The sequence below is a fragment of the Sceloporus occidentalis genome, unplaced genomic scaffold (genome assembly GCF_023333645.1).
Source record: "Sceloporus occidentalis isolate IW3139 unplaced genomic scaffold, rSceOcc1.0.p SCAF_1, whole genome shotgun sequence".
Lineage (NCBI taxonomy): Eukaryota > Metazoa > Chordata > Lepidosauria > Squamata > Phrynosomatidae > Sceloporus > Sceloporus occidentalis.
Window position 1 is genome coordinate 181,093,552 of NW_028316981.1, and position 7,789 is coordinate 181,101,340.

Sequence of the window (7,789 nt, forward strand, 5' to 3'; positions counted from 1 at the left end):
TCCAGAAAGAGAAAGCGAAGCAGCAGGGAACCCAAAGAGGCAGCAGGACTGGGGCGGAAGTGACGTCGAGGGGAGGACCGGAAGAGGGGGGAAATGGGTTCGCCTAGTTTGGGGGCAGAGAAGCCTGAGGCAGTGGTTTGAGCCTTGGACGAAGTATTTCACTCTTGCACTGCTGCTATTCCACTTTGACTGCTCCTGTTGCATTCTGGGGCTTGTAGTCCAGTGAGGCCTAAGAGCTCTCTGGCTGAGAATTCTAAATGCCTCCTCCCTCAACTACAACTCCCAGAATGCAACAGAAGCCATAATAGCCCTTAAAGTGGAATAGCAGTACTATAAGAGCGTAGTGCAGTGGTCCCCGAACTGTGCCCTTTAAGGGAAATGTTGGACTTCAGCTCCCAGAATCCTAGGCCATTGGCCAACATGGCTGAAGCTTCTGGGAGATGAGGTCCAAAATCTCTCTTAAAAGAGAAGAGAGGCACACTGTCCAGCCACTTCCCCATCCCCACATCCGGCTTCATTTGGGGATTTCCAAAGGTTTTGCAGCACCAGAGGGGAAAAACCAGCAGCTCCTCTTGTGTGCAGAACTGCAACTGAAAGCAAATGGTTGGAGCACTTGTTGTGCCTTGAGAGTGAGAGTGAGGGGGCGGGCAAGACTTCCCCTAGGGCTGCAGCTACACTGCAGAATTAATGCAGCTCAGTGCTAGGGGATCCTGGGAATTGCAGTTTATTGTGGCACCAGAGCTCTCTCTGAGAGAGAAGGCTAAATGTCTCACAAAACCACAGTTCCCAGAATTCCCTACTATTGAGCCAGGGCCGTTAAAGCAGTCTCAAACTGGATTGTTTCTGCAGTGTGCTTTGGACCATAGCTGTGTCTTGCTTTGCAGCCCATTTTTTATTATATATATTTGATATTGGTAGTTTTATGAGATATTTGTCTTCTTTGTCAGATTTTTCCTTCTCTGTTTGGTACCACAACAAACTACAAATCACAGGCTTCCAGAGTATTGAGCCATCACAACGAATGCGGTGTCAAAATGTATTAATTCTGCAGTGCACATGCAGCCTGTCTGCCCTGAACCTTGTGTACTGCATGTGCTATATTGTTATGTGCCTTCAAGTTGTTTCATAGAATCATAGAGTTGGAAGAGACTCTAAGGGCCATCCAGTTCAATCTTCTTCTGCCATGCAGGAATACACAGTCAAAACACCCCCAAGAGATGGCCACCCAGCCTCTGTTTAAATAAGCCCAAAGAAGGAGTCTCCACTACACTCAGAGGAAGACTATTCCACATTTTAACAAGTCTTACCTTCAGGAAGTTTTTCCTAATGTTTAGGTGGAAACTCTTTTCCTGTAGTGTGCATCCGTTGTTCCGTGTCCTAGTCTCCAGAGCAATAGAAAAACTTGCTCCTAACTCAATACGACACCCTTTCAAATACATAAGCAAGTAAAATTATGCTCAAAATTCTGCAACACAGATTCCAACCATACATGGAAAGATAAATCCCAGAGGTGCAAGTGATGTTCAGAAAAGGCAGAGGCACTAGGGATAACAACACAGCAAACATACAATGGCTAATGGAGGGCACTAAGGAATTCCAGAGGAAAATCAACATGTGCTTTATAGACTATAGTAAAGCCTTTGACTGCATAGATCATGAAAGGCTAAGGGACGCCCTTAAAGACATGGGAGTGCCACATATCTGATAGCCCTGATGAGAAATCTGTACTCAGGACAAGAGGCTCTGTTAGAACAGAATCTGGAGAAACCGAATGATTCCCAGTTGGCAAAGAGGTCAGGGAAGACTGCATCCTTTCACCCTATCTGCTCAACTTGTATGCAGAAAATATCATGCAAAGAGCACGCTTGGATGCAGGTCTGTTTTGCCTGGTCCACCACTGTTTTTATTGTGCTTATTTTTTTTCCCTGGGCGATGGTTGGAGTTCTTGTGTAGGTATCTGTGTGTGTGCAGGTTTCTGTATACTGTGTGGCCCAATCGTGGGTTCTTTCTGTCTCTCTGTTAGTCTCAAAAGTGCATACTGATTCAGACAACATGGCTAAGTCTTTCAATTCTGTCTCATTGTCTTACAGCTTCGATTGACCCAAATTCTGAACAAGAATCAGCATTTTGATTCATCTTATTTTGTTGGGTATTCTTCCAAAAACAAACAAACACACTGAAAATATGTTATGCAATTCATACAGGAGAAAAAAAGTCTCGGGCTTACATTCAGTCTCAGATGTTATTTCTGATATCTGTTAAGATGGTGTAGACAAGGAATATCAGTGCAGGCAAAGGCCATCTCTTCTTGGCCATGTGGGGACAGGGATAAAGGGCAATAAGATAATTTAAATGCCATTAGCAACAGAAAACATTTAGCTTTTGCTGCAGAGATGAAGGTTGCACCCGCACTGCAGAAATAATCCAGTTTGACACCATCCCAACTGCCATGGCTCAGTGCTACAGAATTCTGGGAATTGTAATTTTGTGAGACATTTAGCCTTCTCTCTCAGGAAGCCTTGGCACCACAACAAACTACAGCTCCCAGAATTCCATAGTATTATGTCATGGTCATTAAAGTAATGCCAAATGGTATTATTTCTGAAATGTGGATGCAGCCTGAATGTTACTTATCACTAGTAGGTAGTATTTTTAACTCCAAGGCAATAAAGACACACACCTCCTAATAGACAGCAAGAGTATTAATGCAATAGGTGAGACCACCCCTGTTGAAAGTCCAGCTGCTAGACTCAGTCCATATGCATTGTTGTGAAGCTGACTGCTGCTTTTTCTGATCTACAGATGTTGCTTCTGCACATTTTTTACAAGACACAGACCTCCAAGAAACATAATGAAGTAACCTCAGAGGAATCTAAGGGTGTGTCTTCACAGTAGAAATAATGCAGTTTGACACCACTTTAAATACTGTAGCTCCATCCTATGGAGTCCTGGGTTTTGTAGTTTTACAAGGTCTTTAACCTTCTCTGCCAAGAAGTACTGGTGCCTCACAAAACTACAGATCCAAGGATTATGTAAGATGGAGCCATGGCAGTTAAAGTAGTGTTAAACAGCAGTGTTTCTATAGCCTGAAACTTATTAAATTTTGGAAACAAATATTTATAAAAAAATTAATTAAAAAAGGAAACAAATACATGACTATTGAAAAAAATTCAAATTAAATTCGAACTAAAACCAGAAATATATATTTTGAATATGTTAAATAAAACCCCAGTCAAGTGGAAAAAAAGTATTGGTGTACATTACTTTATATGATAACCGCAGTGAGACTGATTTTAGCCCAAAACCAGATATCACTTTTTAAAAAATCTAGTCATTGTAGAAGCTGATATATGAGGTAAAGTATGCAAAAGAAAACCAGTATTTGTTTTAATAGGCGATAGCAAATCCTTTGGTTACAGAGGCCTGTTACAGACTGCCAAAATAAAGCTGCTTTGGGTCTCTTTGGAGGTATGCTGTTTAAATGATGCATGGGTTCTAAGAGTCTGGAGGTTGCGCCAAAGCCACACTCCATTCCTAAGCACTGGAGGGCAGCTTTGGTGCAGCTTCTGGACTCTTAGGACCCATGCATCATTTAAATAGCACACTTCCAAAGAGACCCGAAGCAGCTTTATTTTGGCAGTCTGTAACAGGCCATAGATCACAAAAAGCTATGGAATGCTCTTAAAGACATGGATGTGTCACTACATTTGATAGTCCTGATAAGAAATCTGTACTTAGGAAAGGGGCCACTGTTAGAACAGGATATGGAAATTGTGGGTCAGGCAAGAAGACTGCATATTATCACCCTACTTGTTTAACTTGGATGCAGTCAATATCATAGGTTTAGACTCAGAAGGAGGAGGAGTAAAGATAGGAGGAAGGAATATCAAGATGGAAAGAGTAAAGTCCAAAAATAACAGAATGGATATGGAACATGTTGGATTAAATAGAGATAGATAGATTAACAAATTTGATTAAAAATAAATAATTAGAGATATTAAAGAAATAATGGATGGAAGGGATAGAACTACCGAAAGGAATATTAACTAGCTGAAAGAGAAGGAATTAGGAAGCAAAAGTTCTGTAAGGAAAAGAGAGAGAAGTCTGCAAGCAAATAAGGCAGAGTAAAGACAGAGAAATAAAGAAGATGGAAAGAAAGAAGAGACAAAGATTACTAAATGTACAGGTAAAAAGAAGAGGTTTAGAAAGTCACTTTTATTTGTAAAGTAAGAAAGAGAATGTGATGTTAATGTAATTGATATTTCAATGTCTTGGTTTTGTGAAAGAAAGGAATGCATGGGATGGGTAGATTGTGGTTGTTTTTCCTTTTTTTAAATTGTCATATGTGACCTAAGTCATACTGAGTAGTAACAACAAAAACAATTATAATAAAATGTAAGATACGCAGATGACGCCACACTATTAGCGGAAAACATCAGACTTGGAACAATTACTAAGGAAGGTCAAGGAAAAAAGTACAAAGACAGGCTTACCGTTGAACATAAAAAACAAAATAAAAATAATGTCCATGGAAGATCTACATTAATTCAGTCTAGACAATGAGAAAATCAAAATAATTAAATATTTCCCGTACCTTGCATCAAACATGGATAAGAATGGAGATTGAAGTCAGTAAATCAGAAGAAGACTAGGAAAGGGGAGGGCAGCTATGAAAGAACTAGAAAAGATCCTAGAGTGACAACAACAACAGCAATACAGACACTAGAGAGGGCTAGTGAGCTATAGTGGTTTGAGTATTGGACTATGGGGTTGTTCTCACTAGGTGAAACCCCGCGTTCTGAATCGAATCCAAGGAGTGGCGTTCCTATTAGGATCCGATTTAAACCTAGAACGGTTCTAGAGCAACCCGCAATCGTCTCCACTACAAATCGAATTGTAGAGCGGAATAAAATTTTGATTCGAGTTTTCCTCATTTAACGCGTGTTAAAAAAACACTAGGGTCCGACCTACGTTTTTCCATTGATTCGATTTAGGAACCGGAGCATTTAAATAGGAACGACAGCCTTTGAAATTGCGTTAGATGAATGGGAGGAGCGGAGTGCGATGGGGCTGTCCTTGGGGGAGTTGCCCTTTCTGTCCCCATCCGTCTGGCTGTCGCCATTTTTGCTTCCCTCACCCCTTTGTCCGCTGTGGTCTTTCAATAAGAGATAAGGATTATTTTTATTTTTTATTTTAATGGTTTACAGGCGCTTAATCTCTTCAGCGCTTTAAGCACCTGAAGTCCCGGCTGCTCAAGCGCCTGCATCTGCCAAAGGAGTACAAGGCTTCCCCCGGTGGATTGCAACCTCCCCTCTGTGTGGGGAGAGCCCATTTCTAACGGAGGAGACGCAGGAAGGGAAGGCTCCTCTCGAAGAGGCATTCCCTGCCCGCTTGGGCTCTGATCTCGCCCAGACAGGGAAGGGAAGGCTCCTCGCGAGGAGGCATCTGATCTCGCCCAGGCAGGGAAGGGAAGGCTCCTCGCGAGGAGGCATCTGATCTCGCCCAGGCAGGGAAGGGAAGGCTCCTCGCGAGGAGGCATCTGATCTCGCCCAGGCAGGGAAGGGAAGGCTCCTCGCGAGGAGGCATCTGATCTCACCCAGGCAGGGAAGGGAAGCCTCCTCGCGAGGAGGCATCTGATCTCGCCCAGGCAGGGAAGGGAAGGCTCCTCGCGAGGAGGCATCTGATCTCGCCCAGGCAGGGAAGGGAAGCCTCCTCGCGAGGAGGCATCTGATCTCGCCCAGGCAAGGAAGGGCTCTGATCAATGGGGGGGGGGGGGGGATAGAGCCTTTCTCCCTCCATTTCTCAAATGGAATCTGCCTTCTCCTCCAACCCTGGAAAGAGAATCTTTGGGAAGAGTGCTCCCTCCCTGCTTTTCCAGCAGCCTCCTTCATTGATCTCTGGGCTCTCTGAAGGGATTCTCCCTGGCTGTCTTGGGAGACAGGATGCTGCCCTCCAAAACCTATCCCATAGTTCCTCTGGAAAGAGCTTCGCTTTTTGCCAGAAGCCTCTCCCATTGATCTCTGTGCTCTCTGAAGGGATTCTCCCTGGCTGTCTTGGGAGACATGAAGAGGGGATGCTGTCATGCAAAACCTATCCCATAGTTCCTCTGGAAAGAGCTTGGGTTTCTTAAATTCACTTTGCCAGAAGCCTCTCCCATTGATCTCTGTGCTCTCTGAAGGGACTCTCCCTGGCTGTCTTTTGGGAGACATGAAGAGGGGATGCTGTCATGGAAAACCTATCCCATAGTTCCTCTGGAAAGAGCTTGGGTTTCTTAAATTCACTTTGCCAGAAGCCTCTCCCATTGATCTCTGTGCTCTCTGAAGGGATTCTCCCTGGCTGTCTTTTGGGAGACATGAAGAGGGGATGCTGTCATGCAAAACCTATCCCATAGTTCCTCTGGAAAGAGCTTGGGTTTCCTAAATTCGCTTTCCTAAATTCGCTAAATTCACAAACAGTCAATGAAATGGAAAGGATGCCAAAAGATAAATCGCTTCCAAATATTCCGGATTAACGTTACGTCATTCTGACGTACTATTGATTGACAGCTCCAAATAAGGTATGGAGGAGAAGAATCGCTTTATTTAAACACCGATTTCATGCCAAGTAGGAACGCTTGCAGGTAAAAACTTCGATTTAAATAACCAGATGGGAACGATGAACAAAGCGATTCGGATAGCGGGATAAGAACAGTGTTATTTTGAATCGATTTTATTAAAAACGTTGTATTTTAAATCATTTCAAATCTTAAGTGGGAACAACCCCTATGAATCTGGAGACCAAGGAGTTTATCACATGGGAGGAATTTCTCTTAATTTCAAATGAAAAGAAAGTGGGGCCAGAACACATTCACGTGAATTCGCTAGTTCAGCTAATTTACATGAATGCAATCATGGTGTTCAATGTTATTGCATGATAGACTACCACACGTAATTTCAGGCTATAGCAAGCTATTTTCGGGCAATGGGAAGTCAGTTCGAATGCAATTCGAATTGACTTCCCATTGGCTGAAAATAGCTTGCCATTGCCTGAAATTGCATGTGGTAGTCTATCACGCAATAACGTGAAACCCCATGATTGCGCTCGGACTCACTTCCCATTGCCCAAAATTGCGTGTGGTAGTCTATCACGCAATAACGTTAAACGCTATGATTGCATTTGGATTGCCATTGGATTATACTTCCAATTTCCCTTGTCTGATAAACTCCCAAGGCTTGAACCCCCACTTGGCCATGGACACCCCTGTAGATGTGATTGGGCAAAAGTGCCTACTTTCTTCCTTCAAAATTATAGCAGGAAAGACAAGACTTTATAGTGTTTCTAACTTTGCCTTTATTTACATGGTGCTTCCCCCCTGAAGTCGTAAACATTTGGAAAGTTACCATACCAATTCACGCTGATAGAAACTATCATTATCATACCAATATGGCTAGGGACAGGGCATGGCTGAGAAACTGTGGGTTATGCTACTTTTACAAAGCAGCCTAGTGTTGTTATACCCACTTTGTTGAGAAGAATTTGTGTGTACTTTCACAATAAATAACTCCATAGACAAAAATGTGCACTCTCAAAAGAACATTTGTACAGCTCAAACTTCAAGTAACACAAATATTCTTTTATGCTCACTGGGCAGAGGTGGCTGATAATAATGGGGAAAAAGATATGAAGAATCCATGTGAGTTGTAGTCAAATGCACACCTGCAGGGGTAGCAGGTGGGGAAGGCTGGCTTGTTTTTATGTAGCATCAAATGGGACTTCACTTATGGCAATCTTTTGAATGAAAGATCTCCAG